This window comes from Pseudonaja textilis, chromosome 3, assembly GCF_049901715.1.
Source record: "Pseudonaja textilis isolate UNSWEBS1 chromosome 3, rPseTex1.2, whole genome shotgun sequence".
Classification (NCBI taxonomy): Eukaryota; Metazoa; Chordata; class Lepidosauria; order Squamata; family Elapidae; genus Pseudonaja; species Pseudonaja textilis.
This window is the reverse complement of record NC_141992.1, coordinates 53,781,304-53,805,393: the sequence shown is the minus strand read 5'-3', so window position 1 is coordinate 53,805,393 and position 24,090 is coordinate 53,781,304. Positions and strand designations below refer to the sequence as shown.

General features: G+C 38.7%; 1 long non-coding RNA gene across 1 annotated transcript; it reads right to left on the bottom strand.

Moving 5' to 3' along the window:
- Window positions 1-2,171: 2,171 nt before the first annotated feature.
- LOC148126125 (uncharacterized) lies at window positions 2,172-23,642 on the bottom strand. The gene is made up of 3 exons (XR_015742565.1): window positions 23,574-23,642; window positions 22,604-22,706; window positions 2,172-2,395 (listed from the first exon to the last, which is right to left on the bottom strand). It is a non-coding gene; the product is annotated as an uncharacterized LOC148126125 (long non-coding RNA).
- Window positions 23,643-24,090: the final 448 nt, after the last annotated feature.

The following is a 24,090-nucleotide window of genomic DNA, read 5'->3' as shown; positions in this document are numbered from 1 at the left end:
TCTCATTAAAATTTTCTCCTACCTGAAACGGAGAGCAGAACTGGGAAGTCAAGGAAATAATATAGTAGTTTGCTTAAGATTGTTTGGCAAGTTAATGGCCAAAATGGGATTTTAAGTGAGAACTCCCGATCTTGCATGGACCATCAGTTACTGTTCAGCTATTGAATAGAGTTGCATATTGCTAGGGAAATATGAGGCATCCATATTTTATATTTGCCTTATAACTTAATTCAGGGGTCAGGTATATTTGCAGGGGAGAAAGTGGTTTCTTTCCTGTTACAAATTGGGATAACTTAAAACTTCACTAGTTTTAAAGCCCTTTTTTCCAAGAGTTTTTCAGGAAAATATAATCAGGAGAGGCGGCTCTCACTCAGACTAAATATCTGAGGTGTCTTTGTCTATATCACTAGGAACCACTTTTGTTTTCCTTTGTTAAGCACTACTTTTATAATTTTATAAGACATGCATGAGACTAGCCCCTTTGGAAGTGACTGATTTTTGCTTTGCCCAATCAAGCAAAATGTCCCATCTGTGATGTCATAAGTCTACCCAGCAAATCAGAAAATTACCCAGCAGTTAGATTTTTCTTCCTAATGATCCTGTGGTTGAACAATAAAAACCGATACTAGTTTTTCCTGCATAAAAAGGATTATAATGGTAGAGGCTTTTAGCATTTTTGTTTTTGAAACACAAAAGATGAATTTTGTCCATTCAGACCTCTCAGCTTGGAACTGTTAATCAGATGCTTTAGATAGTACTGTTGTGTCATTCCAAAACCAGGGATTTGTCATACTTCCATTACATGTTCTCCTCTGTAAATAACTTTTAGCTTTTAAAATGTTGGGTTTTAGATTTGTTTTTTGATTGAAGCACTTGCAATAAAATTGAGGCATAAAAGCACTTGCAATAAAATAAAAAATAAATCTTATTTTCCCTTGACATGAAATTGTACATTGTTTCTGAGCTACAATAGGAGCCAGGTACAGAATGTTTACAATTGAGGGCTTTTGCTGAGGATTTAGTTTTGATTTTACAAGAGCCTCAGTATGGGATCAAACACTGAATCGAGTGTTTAAAGGACTTCGGTGCATTAGCTGGCTTTAAAATAAATACACATCCCACCCCCTTGGTTAAAAATATGATTATGCAAGATCAAGACACTTTGGTAAAAAAGTCTGGCTTAAAATTGAGAAGAAGGTTATATAGGGTTCACATTGTCTAATATCAATTGCATTCTGTTTTAGAATAATTATACTAAGATATAGAACGATACGGTTCTATATCTTAGTATAATTATTGACTTCTTGACTTACAGCAATTGAGCTCAACATTTCCATTGCTAAACAAGACAGTTGCTAAGTGATTTTTTTCTTGCCACAGTTGTTAAGTGAGTAACTGCCAGTTGTTAGTAACACAGTTGTTAAGTGAATCTGGTTTCCCCATTGACATTACTAGTTAGAAGGTCACAAAAGGTCATCACATGACCCTGGGACACTGCGACCATCATAAATACATGTCAGTTGTCAAGTGTACAAATTTTCATTACGTGGCCATGGAGAGGCTGTAATGGTCATAAGTATGAAAAACGGTCATGTCACTTTTTTCAGTGTCATTGGTTGTAAGTCAAGGATTACCTGTATTAAAAAAGACTTTTGGAAGTGGGACAAATTACAACTGTCACTTGTTGGTTGGAATTTCAGTAATTAAGATGAATGTTTTGCCTAGAATGTTGTTCTTACTTCAGACAATGCCAATATTGACAATCACTTGCCATTTAACCAATGGCAAAGAAGACATTTCCAAGTTTGTATGGCAAGATAATAAAACCAAGAATTAAATATAAATTGTTGCAAGATGTTAAAGAAAGCCATGACCACCTGACTTTAAAAACTGCATTTTGCTGCTCGTTTTCTGGTACGGATGAAAGATTGGCTGCCTTTGAAAAACAGGAGGTTGCCGGAATTGGTAGGATACTATTTGAGATGTGGGTGGCATATTGTTTGTACTATGATAAAGTTAATATAGATTTTAATAATCATTTTGTCATATTGAGGGTTTGGAATAGGTATAAAGTAATATTGACTCCCAAAGTTTTTTTTTTATGGTTGTCATCCCAGGAAGCTTTTTTTAGAAATGAAATGATAATTACACATTGGTTGACATATGCTGATTTATTGACCTTTTTTTTTGAAGGAAAACCTACATTGAAATAAAGAAAAGATTGGAAATGGGAGGTCATTCTTGTCAATGGGTTGCTCATGTTCATTTCCACTGATGAATTCCTTCTCCTCGTGTTGGTATTCTTCCCCTTGGTACCATTGCAACTTTTGTGTCTCGTATCAATATTTAAAGGGACATGGTTACTTCTGAAAACTCCAGGCTAGAATCTCATCTGCTGTTGAATATGGAATAAAAATACAAGAATAAGTAAGCTTCAGAGTTCATATTTTAAGCTGCAGAAACAATCCCAACCCTGAACTTCATAATAAGAGCAATTTAACATAAATCATTCAAACACACTGCTGTATGACAGTTTCCAAAAGCAAGATTTCTGCTAACCATCTAATTATTTTTTTCATGTATTGGCATGCATGGTTCATGGCTTTTTAAGCCAGCTGAGTCATGGTTGGTTCTTGACTACTTATGTCAGTTTGACATTTTCTCATGAAAAATTCTCATGTAATCCATAGGGGACAAATGTCTGTTAAATAGCACATTGGATTAGCATTCTTTTTTTTTTTTGAAGAGCAGGCAATGGAAGATGCTGATTTACAACAGCCATTTTTATTTAGGAGCCTCAGAAATAACAGGCTTTTTGCAAAAATCTGGAAAAATTAACATATGTTATCCTGAAACAGTGATGCAACATGAGGGTAGCAGTATGGGTAAAGATCCAAACCAGAATTTTGGCTCCATCGCTACTGATATGGCAGTAGGCTAGGAAGGACATAATTTTACAAGAAGTCCTTGACTTGCAACCACAATTGGGGCCAGAATTTTGATTGCTAAGCAATGCTAAGCAGTGTGTTTGGTTGCTAAACCAGCCATTTATTTATTTATAAAATTTATTTGCTACCCATCTCATATCTAATGACTCCGGGTGGCTTATAGCATTACAGAATTCCCAGTGGTCATCATATGACCAGACCTGATTTTATGACCATTTTATTGAAAAGCAAATCAAATGGTTGTTAAGTGAATCCCTTTGTCATTAAGAAAATCCAGGTTTGCCAACTGACTTTGCTTGTTGGAAGTCAGCTGGGAAGGTTGCAAATTGCAATCGCATGATTGCCATTGCTGCAACCATTCTATTTGCGAGTTAGTTGCCAAATGCCCATATTACAATCATGTGACCGCAGGAATGGTGCAATTGTTGTAACTCTGAGGATGGGTTCTAAGCCACTTTTTCTGAGGCCATCATAACTTCAAACTGTTGTTAAATGAAAGGATGAGTTGTGGACTATCAGTAATTCATCACAGTTCAGCGGAAAATATTGTATGAATATCAAGGGCAGTGAAAAATGGTGAGTACAATTTTATGGTATTTACAATAAATTAAAAAATAAAACAAAATCTGGACACCTGCAAGGAAGGGCAGCTTGCCAAAGGCTTTTGTACTGCTGGAAACACTTTATAATTGCCAGAGTAAAGTCCATCCTTACCAGGATGTTGGCAGAACAAACAATATTGTGGTGTAAGCCCCTAATATGTTTCCCTAAGGGTTTAAAATAATAAAAGTGAAAATGAACAAGTAAGAATATCTGGATAAATATTTCACCAGATTAGACATGTATCTCTGCCCCTTTCACATATGCAATAGAATGAGTGAGAGTCTATAACACACCCATTTCTTTGAGTTCTTCTTTCCCAATTCTGTGCTGATATTGGAATAAACTGGGCTGGGGTAGAAATAATGAAGGCCTTCTCCAACCTGTAACTCCAGAATTGTTACACAGCAGGGAGATTCTGAAACTTGTAGTCCAATATTGTGGGATTTCTCCAAGCAGGCTAGTTTGGAGACAATTCAATAGAAGCATATTTTATGAAGATGAACTAATAAATAGTTTGATTTAAAAAAACACCTAACAAATCATTATAAAAGAATTCCAGTGATAATGATGTGTCAAATGCAAATGAAACCAGTGTCCAATTTCTTGTTTCTCTTTCTTCCACTGAAGTTATGAAATATAATGGATGTCCCTCTCTGCCTTTTGGATTTAATCTGATATTAGGTTGTTTACTTCTGATAGTATAAGAACAATCAGAGTCAGAGAACTATATTGGAGAGCTCCAGTTGGGAAAGTCTGATGCAGATCATAAATGCTCTTCTGAATATATGCAATCAGGAGATACATGCTTAAATACATATAACTTTCCCAATCACATCTAATTTGGCCTGAGCTGAAGTACTAATATAATATTATGGGAATTCAGAGACACTGTTCATGCCTGAAGTATAATTCAGTTTCATTAGTAGCTGGTTTATTCCTCATCTGGCACTAACTGAGAATCTGTTCCATGCCATAACGTTCTTACTTCTCCAGCAAGCATCCTCTGTGCAGCCAAGTATCAAGACAGCGGAATGTGCACATAATAAAGAGTGTATTTTTTTGTACTCCTTCTGAAATATGTTTTGTATCACAGACCACCTTCTCATACAAGCCATCTGTTGTGTTCAGCAAAACCTCATCAGAAGGCATCTCTTGCATGAACATAGCAGCGACAGAGCACCCTGCTGGGATCAAAGCAGTCTCACCTAAGATGACTGCAAGAGAAAGCAAGTACTTCCTCTGCCACCTGGAACCATGGCATGGTGCGCTTGTGTTCTCTGCTTGCACATGGGAAAGGGACACACTCTGTAGCCCAGGATCATAACAATTGTGCCTACTATATTTTTGCATAATTATGCTGTATTTTTTGTGTGAGGCACTGCTCTCCACAACAAAGCAATAACCTGAACTAGTAGTTTCAACCATTAGCATTCATTTAAGAGCTTTTTGTATTTAAATAGCTGTGAGTCAAGGAGTCACCCCCCCACCCCCAAGATTATGAGCCAGGTCCAAATGAAAGAATGTGACCTTATCCAGAACCCTCAGGAATTTGAGGCCTTGAGTTGTAGTCACATCATATATACAATGATCTTTGTTAAAAAGAGAAGATTACACACACGTCAATGATTGTCCAGAAATCCTGGACAATTTTTCTTTTAAAAAATAGTCTAATTCCTCATCAAGTTTATTCATAAATTCTTTTTCTTTAATTAGCTGTGTATTTAGGGTCCACCTTTTCCTTGGTTTCTTCCTGCCTTTCCACACTATCTGAATCGGGTTGTGATCTGCCCATTCGTTTGGTAAAATTTCAATCTCTTTTAATTCATTTACTAACTCACCATTCATCCACACCATATCAATTCGTGTCCATGATTGGTGAGGATTGGAGTAAAATGTAAATTGCTTTTTCTTGGGGTTTAATTTCCTCCACATGTCTATCAAATTTAGTTCAATCATCATTTCTTCACATGTTTTCAGTAGTTCTCTTTTTTTTTCTTCCCCCCCCCCCCACTACTGTGATCTTTCTGGTGGTCCACAATAGCACTGAAATCCCTCAAGATGCAAATATTCCTTTTATCTAATTCCACTAATTTCCCATGTAATTGTTTAAAAAATTCCTTTTGGTTATCATTAGGGGCATAAATTACCACTAGTAGAATTGGAATTGATTTAATCCAAATTTGTAACACCAGAATTCTTCCATTGGGGTCTATCCAAATTGGCTCTGCTTTCATATAGTCTTTCACATATACTGCTATTCCTTTCTTTTTCCTAAAATCTGCTGGCGGGATATACAAATTCCCTAGCTTGGAGCATTTTAGATATTTTTCTTCTTCCTTCCTTATATGAGTTTCCTGTAAACATATTATATCTGCATTTTGCTTAATTAATTTGGTTAATATTCTTTTCCTTTTTATCCTAGAGTTTAGGCCATTTATGTTAATTGATAGTATTTTCTTTTCTTCATCCATCACCTAATTGACCCTTGCTCTTTGTCTTGTAGTTACTCCTGTCTCTCTTTGTGGCTGATTGTGCATCTTCGGTTCTTCTCTCTCTTGATGTTGTTTGTTTTTCGAATTCCTATGATTCCCATCTCTATTTTTTTGATAGACTTGGTTGTCTTGTGAATTTATTTCTGATTTGTCTCTACTACTCGATTCTTCGTGGCCTATCAATTGTTCATAGAATTCTTGGGCTTTTTCCATGGAGTCTACTTTAATTTTTCTTTCTTCCCAAGTGATTAGCAATCCCTCTGGGATTAGCCATCTGAATATGATACCTTTTTGGTTTAATTGGTTCGCCAAGAATTTATAATCTCGCCTCTGCTCTCTCACTCTTCTTGGGATTTGCTTAAGCACCAAGATTTATTTTCCTTTGTATGTAATTGTTTCTTCTCTAGAAATTTTGTATATAATATCTCGAGCTTTCCTTCTGGCAAATCTCACATGGACCTCTTCTGGATGTTTATGTTGTCTTGCGTAATTTGTGCTCATCTATATACTTCATCTAACTCTTTCAGAGTATCGTCCTTATCTTTTTCCAATAGGTCTGCTAATATTCCTACCATCACTTGTTCTAAGTCCTCTTCTTTAGATTCCATTATATTTTGGAATCTCAGATATGCTACAGCCTTGTCCATTTCCAGATATACCAAGGAGTCATCCCTTTCTTTACTCACATTTCTTAATTGCTCACCAACCATTTCCAGCTTCTTTTCCATTTGTTCCGTTCTTTTCTCAACCTCCTTTATTGTTGATTCATTCCTTTCTAGTGCTTGCTGTATTGTTTCAATTTTTTGATCCAACTTGAAGATGTCTAATTTCATTTCTGCCCTTAAGTTTCCCATCTCTTCTTTTATTTCATTTGTGTCAACTCTTGTTTCGGTATGATTTTTCACCATTATTTCCTGAAGCTTCAGCATGGATTCTTGTAAAGTAAGAAGGGTCGATTGAATATTGACATTCGTGATGGTAGGTTGTTTTTCTCCAGGTAGAGTTTCTTCAATTGTCTTTTGTGCCATCACTGAGGTTGATGGCATTGGAGTTGTTTGTATTGAAGAAGTCTTCTTTCCAGTTTTAAGCATTGTGTTAGTGACAGAGGTCATTTCTTGTAAAATTTGTTTTTGCTTTTGTATTATATTAAATATGTTGTCCCAAATTAACATTCACTATTGAGAAGTATCAACTATAATGATAGCCACTACGCTAATTAATATGATATGTTACAGGATTAACCTCTCTTATCAATATATATATTCCCCAGAACACTTTTACAGCTAATTTCTAAATCAGATATTTGTAGATCTTAATAATATATCAGATTCCTCTATTTAAATTTAAATACTATTGTCCTGTATATCTATAAGTGCTATAGAATCCCAAATTGCAAAATAGTGTTATGATATAATATTTCAAATACTTGCAAATCTAAATAAAGATATATCAACCTTGCTATACAATAATTAATTAGTTAATCTGCAGTAATCACAATTAATTATTTAATTCAATCTAATCAATGCCTATAATCAAATATCTATACCTAAATAATTAATCAATTATCACCTCCCTTTTTTGTGTGTATTATAACCAAATATAAACTTCAATATTTACTAATGTATCAATTAAATCATATATAAATCATGTTTACCACACTCAAAAATCAGTTGAGTTGGTGTCAAGAAATAATTATTGCAATCCACAAAATTTAAAAGCTTAAAGCGTCTTAATATGATTGTTCAGTTCTTCGAGATTCCTTCACCGAGCACTGCACTGGAAGCACAGAGTTGCTGAGTAATGTCTCTGATTTCACTGTCTCACCAACTTTCCACTGTAGCCGTTTCTCCTTTCGTTTAAAAGTTTTACAAGTCAATTTTTAGATTCAAATAGTCTCTTTCTTTAAGGGGCTTTTATTCTATTTTAAGGTAGGGGCTTACACTACCTGCTCAGCTATAAAGCATGATGGAGGGAATCATTTACTGAAGCAAAACATTCAAGGTTTAATGCAGGCCTAATTTCTAGCCTATGTTTAAAAACTCTTAAAACAAATTATCTAAAATTGTACAACAGAAAAAGAAAACACTAAAAAACACATTAAAAAGGAGCACAGCATAAACACCCAATACAACATTTACAAAAATAAACTATCAGGTATATGAACTTAAAAACAGGTTGCAAAGTTTAACACCATACAATTAAAAATAGCTATAGTGTCTGTTTCTTTCCACTTTTTGTACTTATTCAAATGCTTACAAGTGGATCTCAGCAACATCCAGTGTTGAGTAATAATATACCCCTAACAAAGGAAAAAAGGGTTGCATAGATAGACTCTGTTGATGGTTGCATGTCTACCATGAAGTGTCCCCATTTGATCATGGTGACTCTTGAATTTACCAGTGGCATTTTCTGCCCCTTTTCCAACAGAGGTCTGTTCCTTTACATTGTCTCCAGTTCTACTTTTCTCTGAGATGCCTTTTTCCTCTTTCTTTTTCTTTCTTCCCAGTTCTTTTTTTAATCAGCACATCTGTATTTCTCCTCTCATGGAGCTGGTATTTAGCTAGAAGGGATGATTGATATTGTATAACCATTTGACATGATTATCATATCCATAACATATCTAGTCTGGTATCAATTGAAGGCTTTACCAGTTTCATAGATTTGGGATTTGGTCTGATATCTTTTTGAGTTGGTTCATCTTGTTTTTAATTGAACCAGTGTCAGAAATACATTTTCTTTTGAGGGAAATATTAGATGAATTTGAACAACAAGACAATGATAAGACCGACCATCTTACTGGTTAGTGATGTAGTATTTGTGCTGACAAAAATCAAATATGGATTATGCCCTCACTTTCCTAGAAGAGAATTAAAAGAACTAGAAAATCATGGATCAGATTTTATTTGTTTACTTTTGCTTGGATTTCTGGGCTTGAAATGTAACACTCATACATTTTTGTTCCAGTGCCAAAAGTAGCATGGATATTAAATGAACTTTCTGAGGGAGAATTTTCACTATTTCAGCAATTCTTCATCATTTGCTGCATTTAGACTGCAAACTTAACATTTCACAATACCTTGTTTCAGTTTTTGGACTTTGAATTTCTTCCTACTTCCCCTTTTTGTATTAGTTCATGCAATGAAGAGTTCTAAATGTGCACTTTTGGAGAAAAGTACTACTCAACTAAAGATTTGATATTCTTTTTTTCCTTTCATGGATCAACATGGCAACTCTTGTTTTTACTTTTAATGTTCAGTGTGCAGAACAATTACATTTCAATGTACAGACTTACTCCGTCATATCGGGGTAATCCTATAGTAGCTAATTTCAATTCTGTAAGTCATTGCTCTGAAAGGAGGAGCTCTTTATCCTCTTTTTTTCAGGGAAGAATGAGGAATTGTAGTGAAGAGGCAGCAACAAGAGGTATAGCCAGACCCTGAGGCACTTCATTCATCACAGACTGTGTTTGCATAAAGTTTGCAAGAACATGTTAAAGGATCACTGTTAATTCTTGGCTTGGCCTTTTTGTGTGAAAGGAGATGAATTGAAGTTATTTCTGCGCTAACAGTGCTCTGTAAACAACAATAGGGACACTTTCTGTTAAATCAGCTAATGCATTCCAGACCCACTGACCTCTTGTTTTGTTTTGTGGTTGTGACAGATTAACAATACATATTCCCATTCCCAAAAGTTGTTAGGGTGGGGATCAGGAACTTTCAAACCTCAAAAGTATGTATGTATGTATGTATGTATGTATGTATGTATGTATGTACATTTATAAGGTCACTCAACTTCACAACAACTCTGGCAGTGTACAATAATGTTTTTGCTGAAAGAAAATACAACTAAAAATCTCTAATATCCAAAAGTAAGAAAACAACCAGGACCCTCTACTCAGTCTATGCCAAAACCCAAATTTTCCAGACTCCTTTAAAGATGGAAAGGGTCAGATGGATCTTAGAATAAATGTTGTTCCAAGAGGCAAATGCTAGGACAGAAAAGGGGCACTCGCTAGGCCCCATCAGATGGCACTGATAAATGGAGTAAACCTGGAATATGCCAATTGTTCAGGATAGAAATTAGCAAAGATTGTCCTTCACATAGCCAGGCTCTATAGAATAAAGGACTTTATAGATGATAACATCCACCTTGTACTTCACCTGTAAGCCTATTGATAACTAGGTCCAGCTCATAGATTAAAGATTTTGCAAGGGCATGATGTGGCATACCCATAATTACCTGTGCAGCTGAATTCTGAATCAAATGCAGCTTCCAAATGGTTTTCAAGGACAGCCCCAGTAATGCATTGCAATACTTCTGTCATGTGAGGTGAGAAAATTATGAGTGACTGAAGTCTCGTTCCTCTCCCAGACCAGGTAGCAGTGCAATTTGGCACACAAGATGGATTTGTACAAAGGCTTTCTGGTCCTTAAGCAGGAGCCCTAAGTCCAGGAAAAGCCCCAGTTGCACCCCTATTCCTAAAGGGTCCAAAGATCCACATCCATTTGTTTGGACAGGACAGAATTTGAGCCTGTTCCTCCTCATCCATGCCCCAAAAGTTTGGAGACAAGACCTTGATAGCATCTTGGATTTGGTGTTTATAAACACCAATAGAACATGATGACAGAAAAAGGAGGGAACTACTGCAGTCCCTCCACATCACTTTTAGCCCTTGCAATGGGCCCGAAGAAAAGCATAGCCAATAGTATTGAAAGCTGCTAAGAGATCAAAGAGAATCCGGATGACTGCCCTACTCCTATCCCAGCTCATCCACGGATTATCAACAAGCATCACCAATGTTGTCTCAGTACTATGATATGGGGTAAGGTCTGACTGAAGGAGACCTAGATCAGGGGTATCAAACTCAATTTCATTGAAGGCCGCGTCAGGGTTATGTTTGACCTCAGAGGGCTGGGGGTGTGGCTGGTGATGGTGGTGATGGTGGCTGTGGTAGGCGTGGCCATGGTGGTCATGGCCAGCTCACCGTCACTCATGTTGGGGGCACCTATGGTGGCCAAGTGCTAAGGCAGGACTTCCTTACTCTCATTATAATCTTCCTTCCTTCCTTTTCTCCTTTTTCCTTCCTTCTTCCTTCCCTTTTTCTTATTTTTCCTTCCTTGCTCTCTTCCCATCTTCCCTTCTTTTTCTTTGTCGTTCCTCTTTTCCTTTCTCCTTTCCTGTCCCTCCTTCCATGCTCAAATGCAAAAGAGGAAACATTTCCTTTTGTTTTGTTTTGGGTTTGTTTTGCTAGCTCTCTGCCAGTGAAAACACAACTTGGGTGTGCCCCGTTTTTGGCTCCGAGTCTGCAACAGCCTCCTGCAGCCCTCTGCCAGTCAAAATGGAGCTGGGGGGGGGCAGTGGCAAAGGCACCCCAGGCTGGACCTTTGCTGTTTCCAGGATGGCCCTGCAAGCCAGCTCTGAGCACCAGATCTGAGGGTCTTGAGTTTGACATTCCTGATCTAGTTAATCAGTTATCTTCACAGCCCTCCGAAGCCATAGCACAACCACCTTCTTAACATTCTTTCCTTACAGAAGTAATAATTTTAAAAACCTCAATAAACAAAGTCGATAAATCTTACTTTACAAGTGGAGGTTGTAGACTAGATTAAATTTGTCCAGTGAAGCCACTTGAAAAGGGGATGCACCATGCCTCTCTCAAGGCAGTGGGGATACCCCTCCCTCAGTGAAGTGCCAAGTAGCAGTACTGTACATAGAATCATAGGGCTAGAAGGAACTTCAGAGGTCTTCTAGTCCAACCCCCTGATCAAGGCAGAAGCCTTATACCATTCCACTCAAATGGTTGTCCAGTCCATTTTGAAAACTGCCATAGATCCAATCACAGCTGATCTCCGGGATATCCTTCACCAACCGTGAGAGACATAGATATAATAAATAGGTGATCATGTTTGCAAATCAAAGATGCTATGCACCATCACAAAAATTATAGCCACATTTCTTTCCAGCTAATCACACAGGAACATACTTCTGCCATCTTCATACAATTTACCCTGGTGGAATCCAGCTCTGAGTGAATCCGAGTGACCTTATCCACTAGATGCTTAGAATATTCCTCACAGGGGTCCTGCAGATAATCCTGTGATTTAAACATTCCCAGCAGTCTAGGAGTCACTTTTATAAAAGAGCCGTTAGATAACTATTTGTAGATAACCATAAGAATAGAAAAAATATGTTTTGGCATTTTAATGCTATGCAATCCACAGGATGGGCTCTTACTTTAGTTTGCACAGTATTTTTGTCTTCCTGTGAGTTGTCAGAGGCTGTATATGAGCAAAGCCATGGTGGTGCAGTGGTTAGAATGCAGTACTTGCAGGATAACTCACTGCTCACTCCGGGAGTTCGATTCTGAGTGGCTCAAGGTTGGCTCAGCCTTCTATCTTTCCGAGGTCGGTAAAATGAGGACCAAAATTGTTAGGGGAAATATGCTGGCTCTGTAAACTTCTTATAGAGGGCTGTAAAGCATTGTGAAGCAATATATAAGTCTAAGTGCTACTGCTGATTTGGCTCAGTGCTCTTGTCATGTATTCATCTGGACAGCAACCACAGCCTCAAGCGAATTGGAGCTTCAGGAAATCCCCAAGATTCCTTTGGAATGCAACATAGTCCATTAGTCATCTTGAACAGACTGACTAACAAATGCATTTACCTCCCCCTGGGATGGGGGACCAGCACTAGTAAGCTGAAAAGTAATCAGACAGTTATCTATCCAGGGCAATGGACTGATGGTAATGTTCTCCATACCCATATTATGTCTCAACAGGCCTAAAGTAAAAATCAGGTGACCTCCAGGTTCTCAATAACTTGATTCAAGCCATGGTGATGATAAACAGTTGCGCTGTCCCAGCCTCAACGCTACTCAGGGGATGCTTAAAGGGTTGCAAGCCTTGGGGACTCCAGAGCAGACCCAAGCAATTGAGGCAGGGATGTCACTCCACAGCAGGGAGGCTGGTATAGCAGCATCGGTGCATAAAATGTGTCCTTTCTGTTATTTTAATTACAACATACTGAAGGAGAGAAGATGCCACTTCCTTAGCCAAGCAACACCCATGAGAACCTTGTTAAGCCTTTAGCTATTTCTACTACTTAGTGAAGAAGCTTACAAATCCTGCTGTCCTTTTAATGCCAATATCCATCTATTGCTATGACAAATCTTTATAGTTATATTAAGGCATCTATCTTATTGTTCAGCTCATTGAATCCTTGAAAATGAATTCAAGCTGTGGTAAGACTGAGGGATAGATCATCCCTCTAATCTCCTTCCCTTTGCTTTACATGTTTGAAGAGATCAAAAACTTTTAAACTTAATTTCCAATAGAACACAATTTAATGTTTCATTAAAAGCTAACAAAAAATATGTGGCCCTTTTTCTGACCAGGTTCTATAACTACAGGTTGTCTTCAACTTACAACAGTTCATTTAGTGATCATTTAACATTACAACTGAAAAAAGTGACTTATGACCAGGGGTGGGATTCTATCAGTTCGCACCTATTCGCTAGAACCGGTTGTTAATATTCTAAGCAGTTCGGAGAACCAGTTGTTAGAAGAAATTTTTGGCCTAATCCTGTAAGGAAGACAGGAAGGAAACATTCTGGTGTTGCTTACAGAAACTGCCTTTCCATTAACTCTTATTACTTTCTTGGCAGGACTAGGCTTCCTATCTCAGGAACGTCTCTGGAGTTTTTTTCCCCTCCTTTGCTGGTTCTTTGCTTGTGTGGAGTGACCATTCAAAGTTACAATGGCACTGAAAAAAGTGACATGACCATTTTTCACACTTACGACTTTTGCAGCATCCCCACAGTCATGAGAGGCCAGGCGAGGAGATGCGTGCCTCGATGTGAGTGATATTGAGTTGGCCACACCCAGCCAATAACATGACCATCAAGCCACGTCCACCCCATCACATGACCACCAAGCCACGTCCACCCAGTCACATGACCACCAAGCCACACCCACCAACTAAGCCACACCCACAGAACCGGTTGTTAAAAAATTTGAATCCCATCCCAGCTTATGACCACATAGTCATGTGATCAAAATTCACAGGCTCGACAACTGGTTCATATTTATGACAGTTGCTGTGTCCCAGGGTCATGTGATTCCCTTTTGCCACCTTCCCAACAAGCAAAGTCAATGGGGAAGCCATATTCCCTTAACAACCATGTGCCTAACTTAACAACTGCAGTGATTGACTTAACAAAGGTGGCAGGGAAGGTTGTAAAATGGGGCAGCGCTCACTTAACAAATGTCTCACTTAACATAAATTTTGCGCTCAGTTGTGCTCGTAAGTCGAGGACTACCTGTATTTTATTAGTTGCTGTTTTATCATATGGGGCTGGAATCAGATGCTTTGGAGGGAAGTGACCATCAAGCTGCCCTGAAAAGGGTAATTTTATTATGATAGGCTAGTTTTGGGTTACCATAGCCTGCTTCCAAGTAAGAGTTGCAGTGATGTGGGTATTTCAGTCATGCCATAGAGCAGGGATGTCAAACTCGTGGCGTCACGGCGTCGTCACGTGACGTATCGTGACTTTTTTCACCTTCGCTAAACCGGGCATGGGCATGGCCAGTGCGTGACGCATCCAGCCCGCAGGCCACACGTTTGACAGCTCTGCCATAGAGCATTTAGAATGATCCCAAGTTGCATGCCTGCCTGTTATTTTCTCTTTTGAAAAATAAAATAAAATTCATACATCTCAAAGACTGGCTTTGCACAGCATCTCTACAGAACTAAACATAGGAGATACTGTCCCTTAGCTGCTGTCTGCCAAACATCCTCAACAGCTGATGACAGCTATTGTTCATGTTTTTGTCTTTAGTCTTCTTGCAAGATGCAAATGGAAACCCGGAGATCTCCTTCAGGAAAAAGCAGCTGGATCCAGAGCTGATATAGAACAGCTGCCTCCTTTTTGTTCTCCTGCCGTGGCTTAGCTAGTCGTGTCAGGGAAGAATTGCTTCATTTGGTATCGGTTAGATAAATCTGTAGGCTGAAGAAGCTCCAGGGAAGATTTTTCCTGCTGTTCCTAAGATCCCATCTGCCCAGGCATTGGAATAAGAGCAACTAAATGACTTTGTCCAAAGTTATTCCTCTTATTAATGCCAGGGATTTCCTTCTAACCCACCCAAGTCTGGGTGAATCCATTTCAGTTGCATTAAGATGAAGAAGCTCTTACTCCCTGCTTGTTTTTCGGGTTCTGCTGGCTAAACCAGTTGGGCATCCATATCTCTGACACACTCCGTTCCTGCCATCTAACTTCTGGGTGTCTTGGCAAGAGCCCATCACGGTTCCACAGCTAGACAATTTGATGTAATGAGGGTCCCACCACACATTCCAGCATCTCACTTGATTCACAGCAATAAGATATAAGGGAACTGATTGGCCTTTTTATTTGGCAGCAACCATAACTAAGTCTGCAGATTAATTACTTGGAGAGGCTGTCAACAAACTGGAAAAGACACAGAGGAAACACTGTGGGTGATGCAAGGTTCACTCTAGGAGGTTGTCATGTGAGAAAAAATTGAAGTAACCAAGATATATTCAACCCAAACACAACAAAACAAAAGGGAGGGGGAGCAATTTCTAGCTATTTAAAAATATATCAGAAAGAAGAGGATATGTAATTCACTAAGGCAGAAGAATCTAAGTTACAATCCATTTAAAGGGCAGGACATAAAATTTAACATATATTGCAGATTTAATATAGACTTTGGGGGCAAAATCTTCTAAAAGAACAGATTCTTCAGAATCTCGTTGGAGAATTTCAAGATAAAGTTGGTCAAAGATTCAGCAGGGGCATTTTGAATGTAAGGTGACTCTCTTTATTTCAGGAAATTGCTCCCAATGGTCTTTAAAATGCTTTGCAATACTGTGGTTTCCCAATTCTGAATTGACAGGTTGTTTACATTTAACATAGGAAAAAACTGGAGATGTGAAAATCATATGATAATCATGTCCATTTCACAGCCTACCACAGCCTAAAACGCACTGCATTTGTCAAATTTTAGAGTCACACGGTAAGAACACAAATGCAAATATAGTACATTTAGGACATTTATGGAAGATTTTGTCTCTAACTCATAAAACGATTTAGAGAAACTGAACCTGGAAGGATCAATATACATTTTCTGGGTGGAAATATACATTTTAATTTGTTTTTAAAAATATTTCTTTCTTGGGTAAAACCTTTCTTACTGATAGAAAATTAATATGTCAGGGAAAGGAAATTTAATTCTGTCACCAGTGTGACAAGTTAGTTTTCTATTAACATGGAAGCATTGTTTTCAACTTGCAATCTCGGTTTTTCATTCTATATTGCTTAAATTCATGAAGACCATGTTATTGCTGTTGTTGTTATGGCCCTACGAGTCAATCCTGACTCCTCTTGATTACGTAGACAGATCCAAGCAGTTTCCTTGCTATTACTTCAGAAGGAGTTTGCTCCTGCTTCCTTCTTGCTAAGGCTCAGGGAAAGTGGCTCATCCAGTCACCCAGCTGGCATCATGCTTAAGACAACTTAAGGTCCCCTAGTTTCTAATCCAGCTTCTTTAACAGGCTGTTTTGGGAACCATATCAGAGGGTAAATATTTCTCTGTGTGAGTAAAACACAATGAGGCTTAGCTTTCGGTGAGCTGTGCTGAAGAACCTATCCCACTATGGTTTAGAAAATAATTTTAACTCTGTAAATGATGAGTAGCCTTGAAACTCAAGTTAGTGCCACAAGAGATGATGGTATCTTTTGGCGTTTCAAATAGTATGCAATTAATGAGTGGAAAGGGATTAGGACTATGGATGCAACCTCTAGATAAAACTTGTTCTCATCCATTATTTCTTTGTGAGCTGAGTCTAAGTGCTTACAAGTTGTGTGTGCACAAGCTCTGTACATACACTCAGGGATTCTGCAAAATAGCTAGGCTTTGCTTGCAAAGGAATAATGAATACATGAGGTCAGAGGCAAAGATAGTAGACGGATTTTTGCTACCCCCACCCCTCTTCATTGCATGCTGTTTCCCAATGTTGAAAGCTACTAATGTTCAGAGCTGCTGAGATGTCTTGTAAGCAGGAGCAGGACACCACTGGGGGCTGAAAAGAGAGCAACATGATTAATTGTGTTGGCTTGTTAAAATGTTTTAATTAAGGTAAGGAAATTTCCTGTCTGCAAATAAGCCAGATATATGAAATCCAAGTAAAACTTTCATGACTGGCAATTTGACACTGCTAGCAAAGTTCCCAGCTGCTGCTATGGTAATTGATGGCCTTTTATAAATTTAAATTAGGGCTTCTGTTATTAATTTTATCCCTGGAAAACTTATTGGATTTGGAATAAACTCTTGCCAAATCTTATATAGTACATAGTACCCCTGCCTGGGAGCACTTGTTGTCCTTTCTCTAATAATGCTCTTCCAGTGTGAGGTGGTCTCTTTGCTAAGTATATCTTTCTATTTTAAAGCAGAGAAATACCCGTTTCCTTCTGCTTACTTCAGAATTTGAAAACTGGCAGTTGGCAGAGCAATTAGTAGAGGGTCAGCTTTGAATGGGCATGTATATTACAGTGAATGGAAGGAAGGATATTGCTACCCAAGGATCAGCAGGGATCACACTTCTATTTTTCCACAGTCTCCAAGGATACAGCCCCAGAAAGCTGTTGCCTTATTATTCTCTTTAATGTGACTACAAAGAAAATTACAGGTAGCCCTCAACTTCATTTAGTGACCATTCAAAGTTACAACATCACCGAGGGGGAAAAGTGACTTATGACCTTTTTTCACGCTTATGACCCTTGCAGCATCCATCTGGTCACATGATCAAAACTCAGACAGTTGGCAATTGATTCACATTTATGATGGTTGAAGAGTCATGTGATGCCATCTCCTGATGAGCAAAGTCAGTGGGAAAGCCAGATTTACTTAACAACCGTAGTGTAACTAAACGCTAGCATGATTCACTTAACAACTGTGGCAAGAAAGGTTATAAAATGGGGGCAAAACTTACTTAACAACTGTCTTGCTTAGCAACATACATTTGGGACTCAATTGTGGTCATAAACTGAGGACTCCCTATATTAAACTTGTGACCAAAATAAAAATAATCATTATCAGTCTTCTTTGATTCTAATTCAATGTAAATGAAATCAAATTTAGATTTTGTTACGGCCCCACCTTTTGGAGTGAAGCTTCAGCAGGCCTATCTCCATCCTGTCCTAATGTAGTCCCTTTAACCCTAAATTAAAAGATTTCTCTTTTAAGCTCCTTTGTGCTCTGATTTCCAAAGAATGAACCCTTCCCATCCTCCTCCTGAAATAAATGAAATATAAATGCAGATCCCCTCTATATTTGCTCACATCTCTTCTTGTTCTTGTCATTCTTTTCCTTCCTTTTCTCCACTGCTTATTCAACCATGCAGCTCTCTCCTTTTCATTCATCTGTTCTCAGAAGCACCCAAACTTTGTACTGTCTTTTACATGAAACCATTGTTCAGCATGCATATTTTCCTGCAGCTTCAGCTGCCAGGAAATGATGTCCTTTCCCTGTAATAGGGCATAGGGGCATCTGGCGTGATTTAGGCATTGTCATGATTGATTGAGTACATTACAGCAATGACTGTATCGTTTGTTTGGGGTGCCTGGGAGTGTTGGACAGACAGCAATCCTCCTCAAAGCAAAGCAGTGACCGTGTGCACATTGGGATAAATCTGGGGCTCGTTGCAAGGGATTCAAGTGAGGATCCCAATCTGTCAGTTGCTTGGTGTTGGATTCTCCTGCTGTTGCTGCTTTGGAGGCAGCAACTTTATCAGCATCTGGGCAGAAAGCAGGAGAAATTTGGGGATGGAAAGCAGTGAATACACGTCGGTACGCATTTTACCACACACCAAAAAAGATTGGGTCCCCATATCTGCAGTAACTGATGTAATATGTTGGTTTGATAAGAGGTTACTCCTTGCATGTCCTGTAAAAGTGGCATGAGATGCATTGGAGAGAAGACATCAGCCCTGCGAAAGAAGAAGGGCCCCACCTTGCAGTTGACCAGGTTGCCAAGGGCAACAGCTTCTCTGTTTTAGTGTTTCTCCATTCTCCATGTACTGCAAATTCAAGAGAGGGTCTCTCTCTCACACTTTGTGTGAGAGAGACCAAGACACTGGGGCAAAGGAAGAAGCTGAGCGGACTTGTATGCAACTTCCTCTCTCCTTCTTCAAATCCTGACAGGAAGATAAATAAAGCATCCTACCCCTTCTCCCTTCCACAAGTCCTCTCTAAGTGTCAGAAAAACTGGGGATGAGGCATCAAAGGCTTATTTTACTCCCCTTAGTTTTTCGCATCTCAAGCTTTCTTTTTGACTGGACAGGATAGATTTTGTAACAATAATCTAACAGTAACAATAATCTAAAGCAGGGGTCCCCAAACTTGGCAACTTTAAGACTTGTCGACTTCAATTCCCAGAATTCTCTAGCCAGCACAGCATGAAGTTCGCAAGCCTTAAAGTTGTCAAGTTTGGAGACCTCTCAGGGGTGGGATTCAATTTTTTTAACAACTGGTTCTGTGGGCATGGCTTAATTGGTGGGCATGGCTTGCTTATCATGTGACTGGGTGGGCGTGGCCAATTCAACGTCATTCACATCAAGGGGTGCTTCTCCTCGCCTGGCCTCTCATGACAGTGGGGATGTTGCAACATTCATAAGTGTGAAAAATGGTCATAAGTCACTTTTTTCAGTGCCATTGTAACTTTGAATACCAGTTTTAGACCAAAACTCAGAAAGGGTATGTAAACTCATGTTTGAATGTCAATCTTTCTAGCTAACCAAGAAGCCTTGCTGAATGTCACTCATCTTGGTTCCTTGTCATTAAAAGCTTCTTTCTGGCAGCTCTGCTTCATTATTCAATTATTTCTTCAAAGTGCTAACTCCAACAGGGGAGTATTTCCTCCCAACAGCAGTGTAAAAATCTTAAAACAACCCTTTCCCTTTAAGAAAGTACCAGCAAAGAAAAGGAAAAACTCCTTTGGAGACAGTAAGTCTAAGCATGCTGCCAAGAATGCAAGAAGGGTGGAAAAAACCAAAAGGAGATTTCTTCCAACAACTGGTTCTCCAAACTGCTTAGAAAGTTAACAACCGGTTCTAGCGAATAGGTGAGAACCTGTAGAATTCCCACCCCTGAGACCTCTGAACTAAAGCCATGGGTTTGTACAAAGCTTCAAAGCCATCTCTGCTTTCACAAGGCTTAAAGCAAAGCACCCCTTTGTAACTGTTTTGTAAAATAACATCATGCCTGCATCTCAAAAATGAAGCATAGCTGCTAGGGTAACTCCTACCCCCCTCCTCCATTCATCAAGGTCAGATCTGGGAATTGAGAGATGGTGTCCTACCAGGTCAGCCATATATCAAGTTGGAAAACTCTTCGGCATGATTTCTTTATTGCAGCAAGAAAGCGCTTCATTAAGTAAATCTGTGCAGCTCAAGTTGTATCAATTGTGTTGTTTCCCAGGGTGCTTAAAGGCCCAGTTCAAGCAGCCTAAGCCCTGCCTATGTCAGAGCTTGTCCTTCCCTACAACAGCCCCCATGACAACAGTGACAATCTTTGTATTCGTAACTATCTGGGAGTGAGAGTGGGGAATGGGGGCAGGAGAAGACACTCTTTGGGATAAAAAGGAGGCCCTGGCAGCAGCTGCCCTCAGGCTTTGAAATCATCTCCCACAGAGACTATATCACAGTTCTTCTTGGTGGCTCGCAAAGGGTGGGTATGAAATGTGCCCTTTTTTTTTTGGCTTGGCCTTTGGTCTTGCCAACTGGTCTTTTAAAGGAAGACTCTTTAACAGATGTGCATTAATTTACACACACATACAGACACGTACCTTGGAAAGGCAGCATAGAGATGCTTTAAAAGAAAATCAAAGAAATGGTGCTATCTTCCTGCCCCAGGCTGAATTTAGATCAGGACTCAGTCCCATTCACCATGTCTTTCATTGGCAGGCCACAACTTTGAAGTATATGAAATAATAAGAATGTCAGAATGACACAAGGGCCTTAGGAATGTCAGTACCAGAGTAGAGGCCTGGAAGAGGGAAAGAAAATTCCTCTGAACTAACATTTCCAGCCTACCAACGTACTGGATGCTCAAGACGTGTTCAGTCAGGATTTTCACTGTAAAAGTTGAAGTAGCTCACAAGTCCTTTCTTCCATGGAAGTTGTGTGCTTCTCTCTTTCTCCCTCTTTCTCTCATTGTTTCTCAGTCCATTTTTACTTCTTCACCATCCACTCAGGAAGTACTTTTTATTTTCTAATATTTGACATTAAGGTTTATCAATATGTATCACACTAGTTCCATGTCCCTTGTTTATTTATTGACTTGGATGCTGGGAAAATAAATATGCTAGTTAATAAGTAATAGCATAAGGATAGGCAGCTTACCAGATATCATCTGGATGTTTTGGACTATGGTCTCATTAATGCTTTGCTAATTATTTGTGTTCACATGGGCTACTAATGGAGGAATTCAAACATCTGAAGACGAGCGGATTTGTATAAGAACAAAGTCTTTCCTAAAGAAAATTCAGAAGTCGCATTTAATTTATTACATTTGTTATAGCTGCTCACTCCATTAGACTCTGAGTGCCTTACAAAATCCAGAAAACAATAAAAAAACAAACACATGTGAACAGGCAGCCTGAATTAAAACAATTAGAACAATAAACCTACAAATACAACAGGCTCCCCCACGCAATGCATCAAAAAACACATTAACCCCAGAAGGCCTGGTTACAAATATTTTAATATAAATTTCTTTGCTTATCACATGTCACATAAGTTATAATGGCAGTATCTATGTATATTAAAGATATATTTGTCCCATTATAATCAGGGAATTGTCAAAGCTATAGGGCTGTACTTGCCATTTCCATAACTTTTGTTATGGAAAATGCTTTAATTGAGCATTTTTAGAGGGGAGGGGGAAACTTCAGTTTTAATTAAAAATGCCTAGCATATAAACACGCCTGCAAATCTATAAAGCACCTTGTGATGTTCTGGATATCAATCTTCATAAAAACACATTTAAAAGTATTATTTTCATGAGGAAAAGGCCACGAGAAATATGATAGCTCTGCTTTAAAAGGGGCAATTGGAAGGCCAGCAATGGGAAGAGCAAAAATAAAAGTGTGACTCGTCATTCTACATATAGACCTATTCCTTATACAGGTAGTCTTCTAGTTACTGAGCCCAGACTTTCAGTTGTGTGTTGTGATGGTTGTAAAGCAGGTCACTAGGTAACCACACCCACTTTTAGGACCATTTTTGTGGTAATCATTAAGGGAATCTATTGTTTGCTCTGGGGTGGGTTTTGCCAGGAACTGGAAGCAAATTTGGCTTCTGGTAAAAACATCGTAAATCATAGTTATGTGATTCTGGGATGTTGCAAATGGTCATAAATGCAGGCTAGTTGCCAAGTGGCTAAATGCAGTCATGTGACTACAGGGGGGCATCATTAGAACATTGAATCTGGGTCATAAGTAGCCTTTTCTATCTTAGCTTCAAAATGTTATTAAATTGAGGATTTACCTGCAGCCAAGCTGGGAGTGAGGAGAGAATGCATACTACACTACTTGCAGGTCCATATGTTTATTATCTTCTGTACACCAACAACCTGGTCATCAGGCTTTGCCTGTGGAAAAACCAATATATCCAGCTTTGAATTAATAGAGTTTTAATCAGAGGTGGTATTCAGCAGGTTCTGACCAGTTCTGGAGAACCGGTAGCGGACATTTTGAGTAATTTGGAGAACTGGTAATGGAAATTTTGAGTAGTTCGGAAAACTACCTCTGACTAGCCCTGCTCCTATCTATTCTGAGTCCCAAATCCCAGCTGATCAGCTGGGTCTTCTTTTGCTGCTCTGCACAGGAGAACAGAGCTGGAAAGTAGGTTTGTGGGATGGGGAGGGAACCTTCCCATGCCACGCCCACCAAGCCATGCACTCCCACCAACCCCCACCCACACAACCAGTAGTAAAAATTTTTGAATCCTACCACTGGTTTTAATCCCCATTTTCAGGGAGGGTAGATGAGCAACTATATGGTACACTGATCTGATACATCCATCATCTGATAGTCACACTTTACCTAATAGAAAGGCTGGCCAGGGTTTCAGGTATATATATACTTGAACCTATATATTCGTTGCTTCCAAAGAGTACATTATGGCTTATAAGAATGAAAATAAGAAATAAAAGTGAGAGAGAGGAAAACAAAACAAGTTCTTCATGCTTTTCTGTTTTGCAGTTTCAATAGTTTCTTACATGAAAAGAAGCTATTATTATTTTTCCAATCCTTCAGAAAGAAAGATAATAGAAGTCTTCCTATGTTGCCATTGGATTGTCCCTGAGAATCCCAGAAAAACTGATGGTAAAAATCCTTTTCTTCTTTTTCTAGCTCATACTGAGACCAGAAGCTCACTTCTTCAGGTTGAAAATACCGACCCTTGTACCAAATAAAGTATTTTTAAAATTCAAAAGAAAAGAAAAGAAAATACTGACCTTCAGTTGTTTGTGTACTATCTATTGCTATGGTCAAGATGATCTTTCAAGACCATCAGAGACAATCTGTACTAACAGCTTTCTCTCTGTCATTCATGGCTATCAAATCACTCCTTCCTCCTGTACTAAACTGGATGAATGCAAGTGACAGTGACTCATGCTTGCATATGCTTCAGGCTCAAGATGTATTGTGTTTTGATTGTTCCAATTATTAGTGAATATTTTATTTTAGGGATCAGGAAACTGTCACATTTCTATTATCACTCTCTATTCATTTCTTTGGCATACTTGACAAGCTTCAGAAGCCATCAAACAATGACAAAGTGATGTTAAGTATAGGGATTGGTTTGTTGTACCCACTGTTTGAAAGTAAATCTCTTTGGGTGTGTGATGCAGCAGCCTAAAAACACCTTCAGCTCCAAATGTTCACAATGAAAACCATGTTTTATATGGTTTATCATGTGAAGTTTTGCAAATTATAGTAAACTATCAAATCTATAATTGGGTGCGCTATGGC